Source organism: Pongo abelii, chromosome 11 (assembly GCF_028885655.2).
Source record: "Pongo abelii isolate AG06213 chromosome 11, NHGRI_mPonAbe1-v2.0_pri, whole genome shotgun sequence".
Classification (NCBI taxonomy): domain Eukaryota; kingdom Metazoa; phylum Chordata; class Mammalia; order Primates; family Hominidae; genus Pongo; species Pongo abelii.
The window spans coordinates 35705858-35728455 of NC_071996.2; the positions used below are offsets into that span (position 1 = coordinate 35705858).

Here is a 22598-nt window from a genome sequence, read left to right on the forward strand (position 1 = left end):
GAACTCTGTACTACCTTTCCATTTTTTTCTGTAAATCTCAAGCTGTTCTAAAACCACACAAAAGTCTATTTTAAATTTTTAAAATAAGTAGATAATTTCTGATGGTGATATACAGAACATAAAGCAGTGTAATGCAGTACAATTATCTGGAATTGGGAGGGTAGCCAGGAAAGGTGGTCAGCAAATTTTCCCTGCAGCATTTGAGCTGAGAGATTTTCATAATGCAGTAGGGAGGGCTATGCAAAAATCTCAGGGAAGATATTCTAGCACAGGGACAACATCAAAACACAAAAGCAACAAAGAATCAATTAAACTGAAAGCTGGTTATTTGAAAAGACAAATAAAACAGGTAACTCTCTGGCATTCTGATTAAGGAACAAACATAAACGCACACAACATAAAGACTAAGAAAAAAGACATAAATGAGTAGGAAGACAATTTGAAAAATGATAAGACTGTGTGAGTGACATTGCATTTGAAAATGGGTATTTTTTAAGCAAAACATTAATGACTGAAATTAATACAAGAAGTACGAGACAGAAGTACACAAAAGAAGGTAAGGTAATAAAACTGTTGCTAAAATGTTATAGTTTTAAAATAGGCAAATATAGCATGACAGTCTGATTTTAATTTTAAGAAATAGATCATTCCCATGTAATTTAATTTGTCCCAGAAAAGAGAAAAATATAAACATTTTCATAATTAACTTTACTGAGCCAGCAGATCCTTAGCACAGATAAAGAAACTCTGATAAAACTAGCACAGAAAAAGAAATTCTAATTTCAGTTATAAAATTAAATAGAAATATTTTAAATAGAATGTTAGAAAATTGTATTCAGCCTTGTAAGAAAATCACAATGCAATGTGAGAAAATCACATATGATATGACTGAGCACAGTTTATTTTAGTGATATAAAAATATGTTAGCATTAAAAAATCTATCAATTGAATTTCTTATATTAACACATTAAGATCACTGGAAATAAGATACATATAAAAGGTTATCATGCTTATTTATACTATATAGTAACAGAAAAGAAAATTAAAAACAAAATCCTGAAATTCTGATGCATCTAGGAATAAATTTTACCCAGATAGTTCAAAGAAGACCTATATGAGGAAAATGTTTAAAACTTGCACATGAATTAACAGTAGAAGTAAATGTATATTTGGATACGGGTAGTATCATAAAAGTGATGATTGTTCCCAAATTAATATATAAGTGATCTAATTCTAATAAGAATTACAACAGGATTATTTTCGGAAGAAGGGGCACTAGGCAAAAGTCACTCTACAGTTCATGTGGAAGAATAACTATTCAAGAATATTCACAAAGCTTTAAGGAAGCTTTGTCCTACAAGATATTAAAATACACTTTGAAATACTATCACCAAAACAGTAGCTAATTGCTACTAGTGCAGGGACAATAAATCACTGGCACAGAATAGGAAGTCTAGAACCAGGTCCAGAAACAGTGCCAGAAACTTAATTATGATAATGTTAATAAAATTTTGATAAAACTAATATTTCAGATGAGTAAGAAAATCATGTTAATCAGTAAGTTTCATTATTCTGTAAATTACATGAGGGTATTTGCTTTGTAGGTGGAAGAACACTTCATTAGAACCCTATTTTACACAATGTGCAAAAACCCATTCTTGAGGGATTTAATGTAGAAGTGTAAAACAAAACCCTGCAAAGCAAGAGCATTGTGAAACAATATATTAAATTACTTTTATATACTCAGAGTAAAAGAGATAAGATATTCAACTCAGAAGCCATAAAGGGAAAAATAGACGTAATTTACATAACTTATCACGTGTTTACAGCAAAGATACTACAAATCAAGCCAAAACACCCCAAATATTTCCAACTTGCACGAGAAACAGACTCCAGTAGAAAAGTGGGCAAAGAATACGAACACACAATTTATAAAAGATTGCAACTGGACAATACGTATTTGAAAATATAGGCTACTATAGTCAGTCAACTACAAATTGAACAATATTTTACCTATTAGATTGACTAAAATTATAAATACTAATAGTATCTAAATGTTATTAAAAGTGTTGGGAACTAGGCAGTTGAATACACTGTTAGAGAAAGAATGAAATTGCTATAATTTGTTTAGAAATTAATGTGGCACTATCCATTATAATTTAAAATGTACATATGATTAGACCAGCAGTCACTTTTAGGAATCTCTCCTATGAAACTAAATGCAAGACCACATAGGATTTATGCCCTCTGAAGGACTGTTATAATAGCACAACACTGGAAAGATTCTGAATAACCACCAGTGGGTGGACAGTTGCAGAAATTATGCCATGTGGAATATTATACAGGAGTTACAAAGGGTAAGGCCGTTCTAAATACAGTGCCTCAGAAGAAGGTTCATGATAAGATGTTATGTTAAAAAAGCAAGTAAAAACAACAGTATTAGATGATTTTGCTTTGTTTTAATTTGGAGCTACTTTTTTTAAATTTCCATTTTTATTTTGGATTCACGCAGTACATGTGCAGGTTTGTCACAAGGGTATATTGTGTGGTGCTGAGGTTTGAGATTCTAATGATCCTGTCACCCCAACAGTGAATGTAGTAACCAATAAAAAGTTTTACAGTCCTTTCCCCTCTTCCTCCATTTTTAGTCCTTGTCTCCCTCCCTCCTTCAATGTATACTGTTCCCAGGTGTGTCTGTGTGCCCCCCAGATTTAGCTTCAACTTATAAATGAAAATATGCACTATTTGTTTTCTTTTTCTGTGTTAGTTCACTTAGGATAATGGACTCCAGTTGCATCCATGTTGCTACAAGGGACATAGTTTTATTTTTTATGGCTGCATAGTATTCCACGGTGTATATGTACCACATTTTCTTTACCCAATCCACCACTGATGGGCACCTAGGTTGATTCCATGTCTTAGCTACTGTGAATAGTGCTATGATGAACATATGGCAATACAGCACATGTATCTTTTTGGTAGAACGATTTCTTTTTTTTTTTTTTTTTTTTTTTTAACCTTTTGTTGACTTTACTTTGCATGAGCTTGAGAACAATTTCTTTTCCTTTGGGTATATACCCAATAATGGGATTGCTGGGTCAAATGGCAATTGTATTTTTAGTTCTTTGAGAACTCTCCAAACTGCTTTCCACACGAGCTGAACTAACTTGCATTCCCATTAACAGTATATAAGTGTTCCCTTTTTCTCCACAACCTCACCAATATCTGTTATTTTTTAACTTTTTAATAATAGCTATTTTGACTGATGTGAGATGGTATCTCATTGTGGTTTTGATTTCCACCTCTCTGACTAGCGATGTTGAGTATTGTTTCATATGTTTGTTGGCTGCTTCTATGTCTTGTTTTGAGAAATGCCTGTTCATGTCCTTTGCTCTTTTTGATTTTTTAATTTTTAATTTTTGTGGGTACATTGTAGGTATATACAATTATCTTTGCCTACTTTTTAATAAAGTTGTTTTTTCTTGTTGATTCATTTAAGTTTCTTGCAGATTCTGAATATTACTCCTTTGTTGGATGCATAGTTTGCAAATATTTTCTCCCAATGTGTAGTTTGTCTGTTTACTCTGTTGAGAGTATCTTTTGCTGTACAGATGCTCTTTAGTTTAATTAAGTCTCATTTGTCTCCTTTTGATTTTGTTGCTTTTGTTTTTGGAGTCTTCATCATAAATTCTTTGCCTGAGCTAATGACTTGAAGAGTATTTCCTAGGTTTTCTTCTGGCATTTTTATAATTTGCAGTCATACATTTAAGTCTTTAATCCATCTTGAGTTAATTTTTATATATGATGAGAGGTAGGGGTCCAGTTTCATTCTTCTGCATATACTTAGCCAGTTTTTCCAGCACTATTTATTGAATAGGGAGTCCCTTCCCTGTTGCTTATTATTGTTGACTGTTGAAGATGAGTTAGCCATGAGTGTAGAGCTTTATTTCAGTGTTCTCTATTCTGTTCAATTGGTCTGTATGTCTATTTTTGTACCAGCACCAACTGTGTGTGTGCATGTTTGTTGATACATGAATAAAAAATCTCCCAAATGGGTACAATCTGACAGTTATCACCGGGTCCTTAAGGTGGATTAAATAATGGGGGTGGGGGTGGAGAGGGAGAAGGAAGGAGGAGTGAGGGAAGCCTATTCTTCCTTCCCACAGGTCTGAAATTGTTAAACTGATACCATTAGGGAGCCAAAATTTTGACCTTATAAATCATATACCAGGAGAAAGGGGGAAAAAGAAAGAGAAAGAAAAAGAAAGACAGAGAGAGAGACAGAGAGTTTTCTAGCTACATAATGTTTTCATTTTTCATGGAAATAAAGCTTCATTTCATTTCTAGGGTCATCTTTCCAAAGTTCAAGGAAATATAACATGAATTCTGGTTTCCAGTTCCAGCCCATGTGCTGATGAGACAGATGGGAAACTAGCACCGCATTTAAAAATACTTCAGAGTATTGAATAATAACTCCCCTGAAAGCAAATACCCACTAAAGGCTGCTTTCCTGCCAGGTTGGTCGGTCATACTCTCCATGTTTTATATATTTAAACTGGCCATTTCAAGTTGTCTTCAGATGTGTAACCTACTTCCTGTACAGAATTAATTACCGTATGTTGATGCAACATTTTAATCACCACCCACTCTGGACTTTTAGAGGTAGAAGAGGAGAGAGGTGTAGACAACCGTTTCCAAGGTATACAGCTTGGAGGTCCTGAAGGCTTTTTCTTTGATGTGAACTTTCTGTTTCACTGACTCATTCTTGGAGAAAACATCCCGAAGTTGTCGAAGAGGGCAGCTGGGATCTCTGCAGCTGTAAGCATGAATATGTAGCTTTACGACACTTGCATAGATACTGAGGCACAAAGAACCAGGATAATCTGCTTGAGGAGTGGCCTTTTTGATGGCAGAACAAGGTTTTTGTTTATTTGTAGGAGACATATTTTATTTGTAGCAATCATACCTATACTTCAGAAGCAAATCCTTCTTCATAATACCATCATCAAAGATGGGCAAAGCATTGATGCTGATAAAGAAGTAAGGAAAAACACAACTTCTTTTATCACTAAAATAAGAAACAAACAATAAGTTTCACTTGGATTGAGGAGAGGAATCAAATCCATGTATATGAGTATAAAGGTTCAAGAACTGAAGGGTGGTTACTGATTTATAACTTTGTAAAATTGCCCATAGAAGAGAGTGTCCCATTTAGAAGAAATAAATTTGTTTCTCTCTGAAATAGACACATTCACCAAACACATGGATCTGATAAATACCAAATCATGGAATCAATCATTATATTATTCCTTAACCTTTGCTTCAACAGCCACAAATCAGGTGAAAAGCGGATTTTCTTTAATCACCTAGCCTAGTGTTGTCCTTTGTCACAGCAAGAGCACATTAAACTTTGAAGAGGAAACATCACAGAGTTCACAATAGAACTGCAAGACTCATACTACCACATTGTCTGTATCATGCAACCAACTTAGCATCATTATAGTTTCATGAGATAAAATAAAAATTGCTTATTCATTATTAATAATCTGTTTCCAGCACACAGAACTAAAAAACAAATACATGAGAAAAGCAGAAATGCTGATACCCTAAACATTTATTTAAGTCAAAAAGACTCAGCTGAGTTTAAAATGTTGCATTTCCCATCTCCTGGTAGCATGGATCACTGAAGTGCTTTGAGAACCCCTTCCTTCCTCCATGCCACCCAAATGCTCCCAGTGCCTGTTGTTGCTATTAAGCCAGAGATAAACTCAACATCAAGGTTATCTATCCTGAGCACTGATGGACTCAGATCCAAATACAAGTCTGTGAAGTAGCTTGTTTACAGAAAGTCTTTAAATAATGAAACTGTTCCCTCTTAATACGTGGCCGTCAGAGTAGCATGTTCATTTCACTACTCTAATACTCCTGCAAGACTATGAGCTCCACGGGCTCCACAGGAAATGATAATGATTTTGCTCATCAGTATAGTCTTAGAACCTGACACAGTGCCTGGCACATAGAAGACAATCAATAACTATTTATGGTGAATAGATTATATGTTAAGAATTTCATCACTTTATGCATCTGCATAATATCCTATGAAATGGGGATATTACTATTTTTTATTTCTACGTTTCTGGGGATTCAAGTTGCTTCTTTTGTAGTATTTTAAACACTGCTCTGACGAATATCTTTATTTTTGTGATCTCTCCATATGTTAGATTCCCAAAAGGAGAATTAATGGGTCAAAGAATCAGAACATTTTTATAGCTCTTGACATATAATGCAAAATGACTTCTGAATAGGATGGAAAATGGCATAGCACCAGCAAAACATAGAAGAAACAGTTCTGACCACTTTCCCAGGCATACCAGCTATTAGCTTTTTAAAAGAGATGATAACTAAAGGGAACAATGAAATATTATCTAAATATCTGTTATAAATTTGTATGACTTTAATGTGGTAAATTGGACATTTTCTCTGTTTAACTAGTTATATTTTCTGTTTTGCATATCAACCAACAAATGATTTGACGTGGCTTCTGCTGTGTGAATGGGGAACCTTTCACAGATACTCGAAGAAACTTTGACGCTACAACTTCTCTGCCAATTTGATACCTTTTATTTTGAATATTCCTCAAGAGAATGACAGGAACTTTGAAAACTAGAGTTTAGGTGATACTTCCACTGTTCCAGGGATCTCTTTATTCTATGTATGAATTCCAAGAGACCAGGAGCCTCTTAGATAGATTACTTACATGTGTGTTGATAAATATCTTCAGAGGTTTTCACACGGGAAGAATTAGTGAGTTATTTTGCAGAGTCGGGCCAGTTTTACAGGCCAATAAATAATGGGCTAAATAAATCACAGTCAGGGACCAGCCTACACAGAGAAATTGTATACCTACAAAAGTTTTAGTGGTAATGAAATTGAAAGCTGTCACCAAATCCTGTTATCTGTCTGGATAGAAAAGTGCTCAACAAAAACACTGATAGCGTAGGAGATAGAGAATTGAATTACGGCCAAAAAAACCTTTGAGTGAATGGCAGATTGAAGACAATAACTAGTGATAGAATAAAACTTTCCCAGGAACCCAAGTCTTAATAAATTGCTCTGTAAGTACTTTGGGACTACAGATCTATCTAACTTCTTTAAGTTCCTAGGGCCCAAGGACGTTTGGTTTTGGGAGGAGGCACCTTTAGGATGTACAGGAAACCTGGGCAACTCATAATAGGGCCCAAGGTGGAATCTGGTTCGTGTAGTCCAGTTAAGGTTGGTATTATTGTGTAAATACTTATACATGATTTCCAGAACAAAGCACTCTCATTGTTCTAGATACTCATTGCTTAAATACTTGGAATAAAAAAAAATTCCAAGAATGCTTATAAAAATATTCTAGATTAAGTATTTAAAAATTCTTAAATACAATCCAAGATATGTTTAGTGAGCTCATAGTTTACCTCTTCCTTCCTTTCTATTTGGCCAGGTGATGCTTGATAGGAACATAAAGGTTACTTATCTTTAAAAATGCTCCTTTTCAAGAAGCGTTAGTATAGAGACAGCTAAATGTTAACTACGGATAAACAAATAACTGCATTCTATAAATAATTTCAAGGAAAGTTTTCTTTTCATCTCTCCCTGGAGATCGTAATTGAGTCAGGGAGAAAAAGTAAAGCAGTAAAGTCAAGAACATAGGCTGGAGCCAGAGGGCCTGGTCAAATCCCAGTTCTATCTTTACTTGTTATATAATTTGGGATGAACCGTTAAACTCTATATTCCTCAGTTTCCTCATCTGCAGAATGGAGTTTATAGTGACAATATCTATCTCATAGTGTTGTTGTAAAAATAAAGTGAGTTAAATATGTGAAAATACTTTACTATAGTGCCAGGCACATGGCAAAGTGTATTTTCCATTCTGATATTATGAACATCTTAAGAGCACTTTATAAAACTGTACTCCCCAGTACCCAACATCATTCCAGCACATAGTAGGTGATTAGTGAACAACTGCTGAATGAATGGTTGACTATAAAGGATTTTCTGCCAATATTTTTTTTAAAGGACCATATTTCTTTGTATCTTCAAAGCATGACTTAATTCAATACAGGACTGACAGGTAACTTTCAGAAACAATTCCAGGGTTCAGAGTATGCACACCTGTACATATCGGCAGAAGGAATAATGAGAGAGCAATGAACAATATTAGATAAAAACTAGCAGAACTATAGAAGACAAGTAAGAGTCTTAACCCAAATCCAAAAGACTTTGAATTAATGCAAGTATTATTTCCTTGGCAAAGCCCTGGCCTGCCCTTCTAATCTTCACTGATAAGGCCATGACTATTACAGCATCTGGGATAGGTCAAGATTAAGTGAAGATTCTGATCTCATCGCTAATTACTCCTATATTCAAGTGGGGGTTGGGGAGTAGGTGGGAATGTTTCAGGGAGAGATCTTCTAATGACAGATTCACTCATATAATGCTCAAGAGGTGATTTAGGCCTACTTAATCTCCAGGACATCTGAAACAACACAATTTCTGGAATAACTTCTTATCCTGGAAAATCCCAGACGAGTTTAATTATTTTTTTAATCCCTGTGTTTAGTAGTCATATCACTCACCACTGAAATGCAGTTCTTGTTTCTGGAGTAAAAGAGAACAATGTTTTTAATAGGTACCAAAGATAATAGGATAACTAGACACACAGCTCACATCACTGAAAACGGAGACAGACTGGCTCTACCAGGTTGGAACGAAGCCAGTCTCTCCAGGGCTCACTGTACTCTAGGTATGGCATCATCAGTTCCCTTATTGGACAGTGATGAGGTGAGAGAGTAGGTAAGAGACAGAGGGGGAGAGTGAGTGATTAAATTAACAAATACAGGAAAGTTAGAGAAGGTGCTGGGCTACAAAGGTTTTAGTTAAAAGAGGCAGGGAATTTCACATTAATGAAATCCACTGAATAATTGGTTTAATTTGAGATATCAACATGTGGCTAGTGGCTGGCATATTGGACAGGGAAGGCTGGGTGAGTTCATTTGACATCTCTGTTCTTTTTCTATCTCCTTCATGGTGTTCTCTTCTCTCACCTGCCACTTCCATGTCGGGGTTCCTTTTTGGTTCCCTGCTTTTGTGACTCTGCTCACTTTCCATGGCTGACCTTGAGTCACCTCACATTCTACACAATCAAAACTGAATTTTTTGTCTTCCTATATAAAATAGCTACTCTTAATGAATTTGTTAGTTCAGTTTGAAGCATTATCATTCACCCAGACCCTCAAGCAGGGAGCTATCCTTGACAGCTTATGCCCCTCCATCCCGTACACGGAATTTTCAATTCTTGCTGTATTTACCATCCCTCCACTCCCCAAATCTATCCATATAGCCCCACTACAATTATCTTCTCCAAATTGTCATCCTCTCTTGCCTGCATTCCACCTAACATTCTTCTAGTGCAAGGATTCTCAGTTCTGGCTGCCTGTTAGAATCATGTAACGGGGAGTTTAAAATATGGCCAGAACCTGGATCCACCTCCAGAGATGTGGTTCTATTCAGGATGGAGTAGAGCCCAGGCATCACCATTTTTTAAAGCTCTCCAGATGACTTTTTCAGAGTCAGACTGGGACTCACACATCTAGCTCATCTTTCTGGCTCTAGTTTTGTTGCCCCTGTGGCCACACCATAAAGAAGCACCACAGGGCTCTTTATAGAACATTCACCTGTCTACTCTGCCTAAACCCTTTCAATGACGGACCATAATCTAGAAAATGAAATCCAAATTCCTTCACATTCCCTGGCCTTTCTAGTCATGTACTGACATTCTCAGCCTCACAGCTAGTTCCCCATCTGCAGGTGCCTTTTCCTACCTGTGCTTGTGACCTCTTCTTTGCTCAGATCCCCACTCTTCACCTGGGGAACCTCTAATCATCCTGAGAGACTCGGCTTCGGCATCGCCCTTCTAGGAAATCTGTTCTCACTTGCTTATGAGAACAGATTCTCTGTACATTGAACATCCTGTGCATAATGATATGTATGATACATCACGTGTATATTAACATGGGTGCCTACACCTGGATGCCCCGTTGCCTATGAGCCCGTTTTCTCGGAGCAGGTATGGTTTATACCTGCTGTCTCCTTTAATTATTAATGGTGCTCCCTTGAGTCTCAAGGGTGTCTGTGCTACCATGGATGATAAATTGTAGATTACCCTCCCTGTAAGATTGTTGAGGTCAGTAACATTGTCGTATTTTTCATTGGAATCTCAGTGCCTAATACTTTTTCTAAAACTTGGTGTTAATTTATGTGCTCAAAAAAATTAATGAAGGTGCTGGGCGCAGCGACTCACTCCCGTAATCCCAGCACTTTGGGAGGTCGAGGCGGGCGGATCACGAGGTCAGAAGATCAAGAGCATCCTAGCTAACATGGTGAAACCCCGTCTCTATTAGAAATACAAAAAATTAGCCAGGCGTGGTGGCAGGAGCCTGTAATCCCAGCTACTCAGGAGGCTGAGGCAGGAGAATCGCTTGACCCCGAGAGGCAGAGGTTGCAGTGAGCTGAGATCGTGCCATTGCACTCCAGCCTGGGTGACAGTGCGAGACTCTATCTCAAGGAAAAAAAAAAAAAAAAAAAAAAAAAAGGAAGGAATGAAGTATTTACCTGGGAAACTATCCTTTTACCTCCAGAAGCACATGGTAACTGTTAGAAAGGCTGGCGTAAAAAACTGAACAAAGAAACAAATGGACACATAGCCACTTGTAAGAAAATGTGATTTTAGAGAGTAAACTAAAGTCTTCTCAGCTGAATATTACTTTTTGTACTTTTGTGTTTTTCCCAAGGCCCTACTGATGTTGGGGAAGTTCCACATAGTCATCAGGTAGGTATAGATGATTCCTAAAGCAGCCCCAGCCAACATCGGTTCTCACAAGGGCAGCTCTGCTTTTTATGGCCAAGGACTTAGGATCTGATGTCAGACTTCTTGCATGTGAATTTTGCTCCTCCACTGGGAGGACATTTGACTTCGGTTAAGTTATTTAAACTCTCCAAGCCTGCTTTATAATGAAGGATGTTAAAAGTGCCTACCACATACAGTTCTTTTGAGAATTAAATAAGGAAAACTATGCAGAGTTTAGCATGGTGCCTGTCATAGAGAAAGCTCTGAATAGAGTAGCCCTTATTATTTTATCTATTTTACTTGTTGAACTTACAAATAATACTTCATTTGAAGAAGGGATTTGCCTGCATTTAAAAATACTTTGAAAAATCACTGTTCCAGAATATTGGGATTGTAGAGATTCCAACCCACTTCCCCCTTGGGATTTTTGTAACTTGAGTTGCTAATGGAGCCAGTGTTATTTCTTTCCTCTGCAATTCAGCAACCTAAGTCCACACCTTACCTGTTCACTAGTACCCATTAGTGGAAAAGAAAATACCAACCCAGGACTCATATTTCAGTGTGAGCCACAGGTATTGCTATGTGCCAGCTTCTGGCAGCATGGCATACAAAGAAATGAATGCTCTTGCCAATGTTGGGAATATTATTACAGTATGCCTATTACAAATATTTACTTTTTTAGCTGGAATATCAGGGGACACTAGGGTTTCTGTTTGAACAGTGCTTTGAGGCAGAACTCATTGAAACAACATGGAAAGCTTTGCATAAATAAATTCTTTTATGATTATACTTGTAACACATCATATCATCAGACTTCAAAATAAATCTTGAAAGGATAAATAATCCCAGTTACTTACACATAATGCTAGTTACTAATACAGAGCTGTAGATAACTTCGCATAAAGCGTAATAAGAGATATTTCATTTTTGGTAAAAGGCGCCTATCAACTAGCATTGAAAAAGCAATACAATTTGTGAGTTACAGGCTGGGGGTTGTAGACAATGCCTTTGGAGTCAGAGAGACATAGTTTTGAGAAAATAATGCACTTAGAGTGTCTGGAACCTAAAACAAATGCAACAAATTGTAACTCAGAGTAAGAATATTGATAATAACTATTATTAATATATTATTCTCTAGAAATATTTGATATAATTCGACCAAACAGAAATGATTAGATTATATTTTGTTCTAATCTATGTTATTTTTTACTGCTGCTTTTGTTTGTAATTTTAAATCAACCCCAAAATATTCATATAAACTTAAAGCCTGACTTCAATAATTTCAATTTTCTCTGAGAAGTTGGTGGATCAACACAGAAGTGTGGAAATGAAATTGAGGTGTCTGCATTTTCATGACCAGCAGCCATGATAACTTGTCCTAAAACTGTTTGATCTTGTTACAATTTCTGCTGAATACTTTGAGTCATGCAAGAGTATAGAATTCCTTTTATTCAAAATCTTCCAAAAGAGAGATTGCATCGACAGAAATTCAGAGCAAGCTGCTGAAAGGCAATATTAATCCTGATCTTGGGATATTACGCTAAATATTTGACAGCAATCCAAATTTTCCTGTAGCCTTCCACTAAGAAGATAATCTTTCATAATTTTAACTGTGAAAGGGGAGGATTTGATCTTTTGAAATGGAAAGGGTGAGCCTAATTGAATTTCCTTCTTTGGTTTCTTATTAAAGATGGGACCAGATTGAATCATATTCAATTAATGATTGTACTTGGATGTATTGCTCTTTTCAGAAGCTGGAATAAGATTAACAAAGCTTGAAAAAGATGTAGGGGGCAACAGTGCCAATTCAACACTTAAAGGGCTAGGCATACAAAAGAGCAAAGCCCTATTTCAATGCCGTTTATTTATATGATCCTTGAGCAGGCTGGGCCATTGTTCTTGACCAATTCAAGGACTGAGTAGAAGGTTGTGTGACCTTGAACATCAGCTATGGAGGCAAAGTAAACATACAAATGTACATATGAATATACATACATGCAAATAATAATTAAGACATACCATTCTGACCTGCTCTCTCTTCTGACTACACACCAAATACACCACGCCCCTTGTCAATGATGAGTCGGTACACACCTATAATGTCTCATCTAGGCCTGCCCAACCACTTGTCTGTCTGCCTTCATTGCTCAGGTTAAAGAATGTCTTCTTCTCTAAGGTTTTATGCAAGTCTAGTAACCATGGAACCACGTTTTATGGACTAATAATTGTGATACAAAATCTAACAAGTAAATTAGCACAATTACTCCAAAGATTTTAAAACTGGGACTGTCCAGGAGTACAATGCCTACATAATTACCGTCTCCATAAAATTCTCCCTTTTGTAAGCTTTCCTCAGGGTAATTTGTTTCTATGTTAAACATTAGGATTTACCACAATAGACCTTCACATTATTTTTTTTGTATTATATACTGATTCACTGGTGATCGTGTAAATTGACTAGCCCTTTATTTCTTCAGTGTCTGCATAGCACAAAACATAGTAGGAGCTTGATCAGTACTTCTCCAAATGCAGTTGGTGTGTGTGTGTGTCTGTGTGTGTGTGTGTATTTGGGAGGTGATAAAAGTTTGGAAGATAAATTTGAAATTAGTATCCTAGCTCTGACCCTTGACATCTGTGGGAGCCTGAGTAAGTTTCCACATTTGTAGAATAGGCATAAAAATACAAATAGTACATGCATTTTGATGATATTGTAGGACATTTGTGCAGCGGCTGGTATGCAGTAGGAGCTCCATCCATAGTCATTCAGTTGTTGAATGAAAACATTGGCTTAAGAATGATTTTAGAAGGCCGGGCACGGTGGCTCATGTCTGTAATCCCAGCACTTTGGGAGGCCGAAGCGGGCAGATCATGGGGTCAGGAGATCGAGACCATCCTGGCTAATACGGTGAAACCCCGTCTCTACTAAAAATACAAAAAATTAGCCAGGCGGGGTGGCAGGCGCCTGTAGTCCCAGCTACTCGGGAGGCTGAGGCAGGAGAATGGCGTGAACCTGGGAGGCAGAGCTTGCAATGAGCTGAGATCACAGCACTTTACTCCAGCCTGGGCGACAGAGCAAGACTCCGTCTCAAAAAAAAAAAAAAAAAAAAAGAAAGAAAGAAAGAAAGAAAGATTTTAGAATATGAGAGGCAATGGAGTGTGGTGCTCATTGGCTTGGACTCCTGCATCAGACTGCCTACATTTAAATCCCAATTCTAAGCCTTCCAGTTGCGAGAGTTAAACAAGTGAACACATATAAATTCCCTATGAGCGCCTGACACGGACAAGGGTTTAGCTTCAGTATTATTAAGGATGAAACTACTTGAGACACACAAATGAACTTGGTCATTTTTCAAGGTCTTTTAAAACTCTTAATCTATATTCCTGTGAAGAAATAATACATGTTCTTGCCTTTAAAGCTCCATATATTAGAAAATACAGGATTATACTGAGACAGCTCTCACACCCTACACACACACACACACACACACACACACACACACACACACACAGAGCAGCAGCAGCATTGTCTAGGTCTAATTTTTTCCTTCCTCTGTCACAATCATATGTTTGCTAATTGTAGTAACTATAAGTCCAATCAATATATGATCTGTCATAAGCAGAGAAGAAGCTGGACTAGGAAGATAGAGTTGACACTATACCTGATATTCAGTTTGAAACATTGAATATTAGAATATTAGTCTTTTCCAGAGGGTCTGAATAAATGACTTGTCTAAAATAGATTCCTGAGGAAAAGATCTAGACTCAGAATCATGCGTTGAACCAGGACTATCAAAGAAAAGCCTAATTCTAATAAAATTAAGGCTCTTCCAGCAGATGGACTAGGTCAGCAAAAGGTGCTCTATTTAACTAACTGGAAGTCTTTGCAGCATTGGGATACAAAACATTCACCAAGAAAGTCTAAGTACAAATTACCCATGCAATCACACATCTGTGAATTTGCAGAGTTTTCAAAATCATTTAGAGATTCCAAGGAAGGGGTAGTGTGAACTCAGCAACAAAATGAAAAATAAACTAAGATAATAAACTTACTTTGTGATCTACTCAGTATTTAAATTATTTGAAATAGACCTCCTCTAGCAGCCACCATTCCACATTGCTTTCATGCTTCTGGCCTGGTTGCCTCCTCTTCCCTTTCCTTTTAAATGAGGTCTTCATAGGATATCTCAGTTTCTTTAGGCATTTCCTAAGTGAACTCTCAGTGAATTAATACCATATCTAAGATTTTTATTTAAATATAGACTCTTCTCTGTATCAGTTTTGCTCTTTCAGTCTCTGTCATAAAAACTCTACCAGGTATCATTCTTTTTTTTTCATTCCCAAATACAATATAATTGCATTTCAAGTTACAGAAACTGAAAAGGCTGCCCATGCTGCTTTCTGAATGGAGCAAAATGTCACAACAAAAAAGACCCACTGGAGAAACACAGACAGGGTGCAATGTCATAGGAAAATCCACAATGTGGAGGACAGCAAGTTGCCAGAGGGTTCCCTGCAGCTACCTCCAGAACATAAAGGATGTTCTGAAAGGGCATCACACATGAGCTCCGTTCAGTGGGAATAAGAGTCAGGTACTGGAATCAAAACAGGAAGGAAGAAAGAGAGGCAGGGAGGAAATATAGAGTGGTAGTAATTGGGCTGAATTAATGACTCTAGACAGCTACGCACATAGGAGGCAGTGGTTCTGACAAAGACGACCCTCCTCTGGAGGGACTTGCCCCACTCCTCCACCACCAAAACCTTCCCCGTCTGTGAGTCATTGCTGAAACCCAGCCTTCCCTGTAGCTGTTGAAGCCCCTTAACAGCTCCCCTCTGACATCTGATGAACTTATTGTCCACACCAGGGGTTCTCAACTGGGGAAGATTTTGCTGCAGTCATCACATCCATCATAAAACCATCCAAGCCCCCCACCCCACTGCTTCCCTTCTAGGGTGTGGGTCTCCTAATGGACTGCCTCCTAACTGATGGTTCCCAGGCTATTGCCCCAGGGCTGAGGGCCAGCTCCCTGGTGCTGTCACAGCCTTTAGCCATTAGTTCCCCAGCACCTAGCAGTGTGGGCTGCCAGTGGTGTTTGTTGAACTATCGAAAGGGAAGACTTGTGACCTCCTGAGATGAAGAAAAACCATGGTTAAAGGGGCTAATATCCAGCCATGACAGCACCAGTGCCAGACAGCCTCATGTCAGGCTGTCAGGCAGCTGCTCAGATGGCAAGGCCTGCTGCCCTGGAGGCTTACCTGCCTGGGTGAAAGAGGCAGCCACAGAGTGCTCCTCCAGAGCACCCCTACTCTTCAACTGCATGTGAATTTCTGAGTACTGATTTCTAGTAAGATAAACAGCATTTAAGGTTGCCTCTGGGTGCTAGTTTTCAAGACGATATGAATTGCATAGTCCACAAAACATATTTGCCAAGATGTAGCATTTCTTTTTATACCGATTTTGCCTGATGGCAAAATACAAAAACAAAACCTAAAACCCGTCAGTCCAGGATTGAGAGATTCCCTTTTCTCAAGCCCATTTCCTCAGGGATTCATGTTTATGGGACTATGGCATTGGGCACTAAAATGTTCTCTCTCGCTGTCTCCTTGCCCTGCCTGGCTGGGGTCAGTGTGAACTTCACAAGTCCTACCAGAAGTCTGGGGAAGAGCTAGTCCTGCCTGATTCTACTTTCTCGTGGTTTTAGATTCCTTTGCTCCAGATAGTTCTCTTCTTATCAGGACATTAGTGAAAGAAAACAACTGTGCTCCTCCAGTAATGGCCACTGGCTGGTCTGAAGGATCCCAAAACCTCCCACTTGGATGATCTGGTCATGGCAATGCACTGAGGTTCAGCTGCATTTTCTACCTCAGCCCTGGTAGGAACCTTCCTGTTTCACTGAGATGCTCCTCCATGGGAAGGGCCCTCCTTTCTTGCACACTCCCTCTCCTTCAGCTAACTTTTGGACCCTGCTTCTGGAAATTTCCTGAGACCTTTGAGCTGCCCACAGCCATCTCCAGCATGGATCACCACTCTTCTCCCTGAGCCCAAGCTTGAAGCATGCAGACTTCCATCAGCTGCAGCTCCAGCTCACCCCTGAGTCTCCTCCTTCCACTTCAAAACTGCTCTTTCTTCTTCCTACCCTAGAGCTGTTTTCTCTACTGGAAGAGGGGAGGAAAGGATGAGTAGAGGAACCTCTTGAGTCTATCTGTGTTCTCCTGGTGATCTTTTCTTTTACTTTCACAAGTGACTTTTGAACCTAGAAGTCAAGATTATGGCAGGCTTCTTTACTGGTATATTTTAGATAATTTCATATACCCCTGCCCAGGGCAAGTGTCTGCTCCTAATTGCATAAAACAGTGTTAATCAATGTATAATAAAAACAAGTGTATGATTTTATGACAATCCAATTCATGTTAAGTACATATTGTTTTTTAAAAAGTCCTTTTTTTTGTTTGTTTTCAGTTTGCTGTATTGTCTAAAATGTTCTCATTCTCTTGACTGACCTATGTGAAGCTTTTAAATGAAGCTGGAAGGTGTCTGGGGTTCCAGTGGTTTGTCCCATTCTTCAGGTGAGAAAAGAGAAAGCCCAAAAGAAGGAAGGACTGATGTCCTCAAGTTTTGGTACCATGGTCTAGGGAAAGACAAGACTCACAGCGTGTTAGGGCTATCTCAGCGCTGTTTAAGCACAATGGAACAGCTAATATAGGGGCCCCAGAAACTTTGCTAAATGGCAGATAGCTTTTAAAGATATATATATATATATATATATATATATATATTTTAAAAGATGTATACATCTTCTGGTATTGCTCTAAAATAGTTGTTAATCTTTGAGAGGGAATTTGAGACTTGGTTTGTCCCTCTCTCTGTTTGCTGTCAAACAAAAGGATAGTGAACCCTGCCCTCCTTATCCCAGCATGGTGTTAAAAGGATCAAGTGAGATAACAAATGTGAGATACCCATCTAAAATCAGGAAACTCTTAGAGGTCTCTGTGTGGGTGTTATCTGCAGGGATTTGCCAGAGTTCTGTGTCTTTCTTCCTTGCACTCTGATCTTTGCTTTTCTACTTTATGAACTCAGCAGAACAGAGTCAGCCCTCTCCATGAACTTGATGGCCAGCTCCTCTGAACTCCAGGCCTGACCCTCTGGCTAGCTCTGGCCTTGCTGCTCCTCTGAATCCATCTCAACATTTCCTCCACAGCTGACTTCCTGGATCTTCACTCATTATGATTCTCCTGCGGACTGACCCCTCCATGTGAAGAATTATTTTAACTAATTACTTGCATTTTAAGATCTGAAGAGGCCAGAATAGATACCATGTGATAATAAAAAATAAGCTCTTAGGTAATTTTGTTAATTTCACGTGAGGACACTAAACATTTTCTCGTGATTGAGTGATTTACTTGGGAAAGGAAAGAATTTATTAAAAGGTCATTCTCCTTATACAAAAAAGGGGCAAGTTCCAAAAATATCAGGCAATTTAACTTTCTCATGTTTTACTGTCTTGAAACAGTTCTCAAATCTAGGTAGGTCTGAATTAATACAAGAAATGAGCTTTTTTTGTAGGTTGAATCTTACAGATTTATTCACAAATAATGATTCAATACCAATTTTAAAAAGAAACCCTGATGCTAGGTATTGTGGAGTTTATAAAGATGTTAAAAATAAAATCCAAAGCAACTACTTTTTGGGCAAAACTAGTTTTTAAAAAATTAGTTTTAAAAGACTTCTCATATATATTTGACTTAATTCTCATAAAAATCTTGTGACACAGTTATTATTGCTATCACTGTTTTATATTTAAGAAATCCAAGGCTCACTTTTGTAGACCTTGGATCAAAAATCCCAGAACCTGTGACTTCAAACCCTAAATCCTTCCCTTTACACAGCATGTAGACGTTTGGTTTGCAGGAAATAAGTATCTCTAAGAGGATCCAATGCAAATTGTTATTTGGTACTTCTAGGGAGGAGCTACTTTTCACTGGAGTGACTGGAGAGGGTATAATTAAGTTGCGATTCCACCTGGTCCCAGAGAAAGGGAGAGACTTTTTGGCAGCACAGGGAGAGTAAGGAAGGGGGAGTACAGGGAGAGGGAGGGGATAGGTGAACAGAAGCACAGAGGTGAAGGGAAGCTAAGAATTTTTAGGGAATAGCAATTGGAGCAGCTTGTGATAATGTGACACCCCTGAAGAAAACAACAACAGCCACAAAAAATTAGCAATAATTCAAAATATGGGTTGTACAAGACCTTATTGCTGGACCAAGGGATTTAGACATCCTCCAGTGCTGAGTGGAACCCACTGTGTGTGTATTTGTGGCAGCGTGGTGGTGGTTTCAAATGAAGATGGAATGATTAAGCTTGTGTTTCAGGGCACTTGGCCATGTCTTAATGCAAGACAGACTTGCAAAGAGAGGAGGTGAGAACCAAACAACTGCAGGAGAAAACTAGGAAGCTGTCAGAGTGGTCCAAAGAAAAATTAATAGAGCAATAATAGGAAAGGGGAAGAAAGGCAAAGATATGAGAAACGCAATAATTAGAAAACTGAAAAGCCTTGACAATTTCTAGAAGGTTGAAGATGAGAAAAGAATGGAAGTCCTACATTTCAAGCTTGAGCAAGTAAAAGATTTGTTCGTGTTATAAATAGATATGATATTAAAGAAGAAAAGCTTTCTGGAGCCCAGAAGTGTCTAAAGATAAAGGAAAATAAAAACAAAAATAGCTAATACACACTTGCATGCTTACTGCATACCAGGTGTTGCTAAGCCCTTTTTGTGTAATAACTCATTTAATTCTTACCCCAACTTTTGGAGCTAGGTAATATGGCACCTACTTTAAAGATGGAAACACTGAAGCAAGGAAAATTTAAACAAGTTGTCCAAGGTCACACAGCTGGTAAGTGAGGGAGGGAGAGGGAGACCAGGCCGCCTGTTCTCAGAAGTCGTGTGTATGAGCACCATGCTCTGGTGCCACTCTATCATGAGCCTCGTCCTGAGCATGCTGCTTGATTTTGCCCTGGAACGACCAGATGAAGATGCATAATGAGAAAGCCAAACTCAAGATGGAACCTTAGAAGAGTAACCAAAGCTAAGCTTGCATGTATGGAGGGCATCTGTCTGGAGATGACAGCTGAATAATGGAGGAGATGAGACAACCATGGGAGAGAGGGGAGAGGCAGGGAGAAGAGGTGAGAAGTGAGGGGAAAGGGAGAAAGGATGAGAAAGAAGACAGAGCACAGCTTGAAGTGCCCATATTTAGTGGGTGGGAAAGAGGAAGAATCAAAGTAGGGAACCAAAAGCATGCAGTACACCCAGGAAGACCTCTTGGCAAGTTTCAAGTGCAACCCCAGTAGTCTGAAATGAGGAAGATCACTCAGGCAAGGAGCTAACCAAGTAAGAACCATTGGTAAAGCTGAACTGGTGACTCTACATATGGTGGAAAACATGCCAGGAAATGTGCGTAAAAGGTACGGCTTCATGGGAGGAACACATCACGACTTTGAACTCCATCTCTACCCACCATCAACTCACTGCCCTTCCGGCAACCGAGCAGTCAGTAGCAGGAAAAACAAATTGCCATAGACCCTAGAGGGGCTCAATATCAATGGGAAACATTTATGTGCATATCTTACTGAGCCACATGCAGAATTCAGAGGTAAATGTCAAGGTCCTTGCACTCATGCTTTTAGTAAAATAGTCTTACATAAATAATAAACCTGAATTGAATCTGTTCAATAACTTTATTTTTGAAGCCTCTTTCTCTGTCTCTCTTTCTTTTTCCTTCCTTCCTTCCCTTTCTTTTTATTTCCTTTTTTCTTCTCTCTCTCTCCTTCCTTTCCCCTTCCCTTCCCTTCCTTTCCCCTTCCCTTCCTTTCCCCTTCCCTTCCTTTCCCCTTCCCTTCCTTTCCTTTCCCCTTCAGTTCCCTTCCTTTCCTCTTCTGTTCCCTTCCTTTCCCCTTCCCCTTCCCCCTTCTCTTCTCTTCTCTTTTCTTTTCTTTATTCTTCTCTTTTCTTTTTGTAGAGATGGGGTCTCCTTATGTTGCCCAGGTCTCAAACTCTTGGGCTCAAGTGATCCTCCAATCTTGGCCTCCAAAAATGCTGGGATTACAGGTGTGAGCCACTGTGCCCAGCCTCTTTCTTTTTCTAAAGGAGGGGAATTTGAGGCTGTGAATCATCTTGCATCTTTATCTGTGGCCTTCACCAGGGTTCTCTAAAGATTAGCCAGTCTATGTCCAGCTGGCTGAGAGAGGGTGCCACATATGGTACTTCCAATAATTCTGTCCACATGCATGAGCCATTTTGCCTCTACAGCTCTAAGCTCACTGCTGAGAGTACCCATCAGACTAAAGCAAACATGCCTATTAAACATATCATAAATAGGCTAGCAAGAAGCACCACATACAGCAGCAGAACAAAGCAGAAGTGGGCTGATCATGTCCTAAGTCCATCCAGTTAAAATTTATGCTTCTACTTTATTCCTCTGAAAATATTTTGATTATGTTACCTTCTGAAATGAAAGCAAGTATAAATCTTCTGTTGGATTTATTCTCCCCTTTGTCAACCTTCTGGCCAATAATAGGTTTGATATTGTTCTGGAAAAAAAAAAAAAAAGAGGGAGGCGGGGTGGTGGCCACAATTTAAAAGCTTCCGGAAACTCTTTTCCACAAATCAAACCTTTGAATCATTCTGTAGCATGAGGAAGTTCATGTATTTCATTGACATGAGAGGAAGAGCGAGCCCGTATGTAACTAATCCATCCTGTATAGAGTCACATTAAGTAATACCATTGTTTACCCTGAGCAGTCAAGAGGAAAGACTTGCTAAATCTAAAACAAAAGTAGCACATGTATGTTCTTGGTTTGGTTTTCTTCAAGGTTTCCCCAAATGCTGCAAATTGAACTTGGCCTAGGAGTGCATGGTTGAGCAGTATTTTTTTCTTAAAACATTTTTTTCTTTAAAGAAAGTCTACTGACAAAAGAGGAATAAGAGTTTCTTCTTTATTTTTTTTGAAACAGGGTTTCAAAAAAACTGTTGCCCAGGCCAAGTTCAGTGGTGTGATCACAGCTTACTACAGCCTTGACCTCCCAGGCTCAGGTGATCCTCCTACCTCAGCTTCCTGAGTAGCTGGGACTACAGGTGCATGCCATCACACTTGGCTAATTTTTGTATTTACTCTATGGATGAGGTCTCACCACGTTGCCCAGGCTGGTGTCAAACTCCTGGGCTCCAGCGATCCACCCACCTTATATGTTTCTTAATCTCTGTAGCCATCTTTCTCCTTTGTATAAAATAACATAGATAGACAAGATGCTGTGTTTACACAGACATATGCACCATGTACACATGAATAATGAGATAGGATATTCTTATTAACCTTTTTTCCGCATAGATTTAATTCTCCTTGCACTTCCAAGCTTTTTGTATATTCCCCCATAATGGCACTTATCATATTGTATAAAATAATTTCTCCCCTACCCAACTGGGAGTACAAAATCAAGGGTAGTTTTAGATTCACTTTACATTCCTGTTGCCTGTTGTAGAGTAGCTGCTCAATAAGTCTTTGTTGGCTCAAGGAATGAATAAATGAAAGAATGTTTCCCTAAACTGCTATTCATTCTCATGTTATGCATATTAGAAATTGAATTTTTGCCCCTAGTTCTTAGCCCTTTTTCCTTCACTTTTAGCAAAAAGATTTAGAGCTCTTGTACCTTGGGT

General features: G+C 38.5%; 1 protein-coding gene across 21 annotated transcripts in view; it reads right to left on the reverse strand.

The window, feature by feature from the left end:
* NCKAP5 (NCK associated protein 5) overlaps positions 1-22598 on the reverse strand; it is a 993533-nt gene that overhangs the window by 761025 nt on the left and 209910 nt on the right. Inside the window, exon 2 of one of the 21 annotated variants that reach the window (XM_054549288.2) lies at positions 21388-21475. The exons of the other annotated variants lie outside the window; for them this stretch is intronic. The gene's annotated coding sequence lies outside the window, so the exon portion shown is untranslated. The remainder of the gene's footprint in view (positions 1-21387; positions 21476-22598) is intronic. 21 annotated transcript variants of the gene reach the window in all.